Below are 2,914 nucleotides of genomic sequence, written 5' to 3'. Positions count from 1 at the left end.
CCCTGATGGAGAGTCACAACCAGTGGACATTGGCTGTATGCCTATCAGAGCTATAGGGCTCTGTTGAACTTTGAATATACATTGGCTATAAGCCTATCAGAGCTATATGGCTCTGTTTGTTAAAACAAAAACAAAAAAAAACACTTTGAATATTATCATTGAGTTACCTTGACTGTTATTTGAATTACTAATTAATTTGTTCTTCCCATGCACAGGGACAACAAGCGAAAACCAGGACCCAGTCAAGCTTCTTCGTGTTTAGAACTACTGTATGATTTGAAATTGATTATTATTGAGGACATTGACATTGGTTATAGGTTATGTCGGCTTCTTTGCCTCTTTGCTATATATATATTTTTGTAATTGTGATTTGGTGCACAATTACGGGGCCGGTGTGTAGAGGCAGAAACCGACTTGGTGGATTTATATATTATTATTAGTGCTGTCAAACGATTAAAATATTTAACTCGATTAATCGCATGATTGTCCATAGTTAACTCGCGATTAATCGCAAAATAATCGATTTTTTTTTTATTTCTTTTTTACCTTAAACAGATCTTTTTCAAGTTCCAAGTTTTAATACTCTTATCAACATGCGAGTCAACAAATGCTTGCTTTGTGCAGCCATTTAACACAAACGGATGACCCTCATGCATTGCAAATTTGCATCAAATTCAAAACAGAGTGATGCACAAAATAACTTAAAAGAAAATAATAATTTAAAACAATGAATAAAGTGTGCATGAAATAATAGGGGAAAGAAAACGTTAGGAACTTGTTACATTCACACACACAAGGGCTGATTAATCACACACCCCCCTCTCTCCCTCACACACACACTCTCCCAGCTCTTTTTCTCTTTTGCCCCTTCCTCATCTCTCTCACCCCCCTCTCTCTCTATATCTCACACACACACACACACACACACACACACACACACACACACACACACACACACACACACACACACACACACACACACACACACACACACACACACACACACACACACACACACACACACACACACACACACACACACACATATACACACACACACACACACACACTTCAGAAACAAACATAGTATCAATGAGAGCATCAATAATACACCTGAGTGAAGTCTAGTAAAAAAAAAAAAAAAAAAAAAAAAAATTAGTTAATCTTGAGTTAAAAAAATTTGTGGCATTAATAGAATCGGGAGTTAACGCGATATTAACGCGATATATTTGACAGCCTTAATTATTATATTATTATTATATATATATTATATTATATATTAGAACTATGCACTGTTTAGACTGTCTTAAACCTTTAGACTGTCTTATTTATGTTTGGACAGAGGGCTCACCACCCATTACAGCCCACTCCTATAAATAGCCAAGGTGATCACTGCAATCTTGTGCACCTGTGATGAGGATACATTTTTCTACCTGTCTCACCGTTTGGAACTGACAATGGAGCACTTGACAATTGTTCTGATTTAACCCTTCATTCACCATCATTTACCTTTGGACAACAATAAACCCTGTAAACCGTAAGAGGAGCAACTTTGGACATTGAATCATTCAACATCACAACCTTGGGATTGAGTAAGATAGTTAATTGCGGGTGCATCGTGGACGCTTGTCGATTCATTGGGGAGCGACAAGTGGATTAGAGAATTGGTTTGTCATGACAATCCAATTAAAAATTTTGATTTACCCGGTGGTACAATGAACGGTGGGGCTGGGCTGGGGCGCGCGGTGCTCCCACTTAGGTGGCGGCGGCGGCGGTTGACCGATGGTGATGCCGAGGACGAGCGCACGTCCGTGGGGTAAGACGGCCGGTGAGAGAGCGTGGCGCGGAGCCAATGGCAGTGACATGATGGGAATAATCGGACGTGTTAAACAGCAATCAATTAATTTAATATAACAGTCCGGTTCTGTGTTTGTTTGTGTCTGTAGATTGTTGGTGAACAACTAACTTTAGGTTAGTTTAACGCGTCCGTGTCGATTAGCCCCACCGTTCATTGTAAACAATGATGTGTATTGTCATGACAAACCAATTCTCTAATCCAACATATATGTAAAGAAACAACATACTCCAGTTAACGGTATATTTTTTTAATGATTCGTTACGGCGTAATCAATACTTAATTGCGTTCGGGACCTCCATATTTTGGGGGTATTCATCAGAAAACTCGGATCCGGGATTCGGCTACCATCAGTGGGGCAAGAACTGTGGATTTTCAGTCTCGCTCTCTGGAGCTTAAACGGAGTTTCGATTCCTGGCTAGAGGAGCGCGTCGCGGCTCATGCGCATGCGCGCGCTCGGCCAATCAGAGCGCAAAACGCCAATGCGGAAGCACCCTTGGGCTGCCTTTAATATAGACGCAGATGGGCCTCTACAGTTCAGCACTGGGAGGCCAAGAAGGAACTGGCTCGCATCGCCGCGGGATACATACCCGGAAGCACACTGTCACTGACCCGGGGTGGGGGGGTCGATTCACTTTCACTTTCAAAATCAATTCTAAAATGATATGAGGAGCATGGGACACATGCCTTCTCTATTTAAACGACCACATCAAACAAGAGGTGGACGCGGGCTGGACCTACAAAAGGCCTTCGACACTGTCAATCACACCATTCTGATTGACAAGCTAAAAGCAATTAGTTTTGATAGTCTATCAGTGAGCTGGATGCAATCCTACCTGGAGGGGAGAGAACAGATGGTGGAGGTAAACGGTACCCTACCCCCCCCCCCCCCCCCCCCTCCCAGTGAGCTGTGGTGTTCCACAAGGAAGCATACTAGGACCGCTACTGTTCCTAATTTATGCAAATGCATGTCGTCAGCTTGTGACTGCAACTTGTTCCTGTTCGCGGACGACTCAGCCCTGCTGGTCTCTGACAAGAACAAGTTACAGGTTGAAAAAA

The sequence above is a fragment of the Notolepis coatsorum genome (genome assembly GCF_963971535.1).
Source record: "Notolepis coatsorum genome assembly, chromosome: 1".
Taxonomy (NCBI): Eukaryota; Metazoa; Chordata; class Actinopteri; order Aulopiformes; family Paralepididae; genus Notolepis; species Notolepis coatsorum.
Note: the sequence above shows the minus strand (reverse complement) of the source record.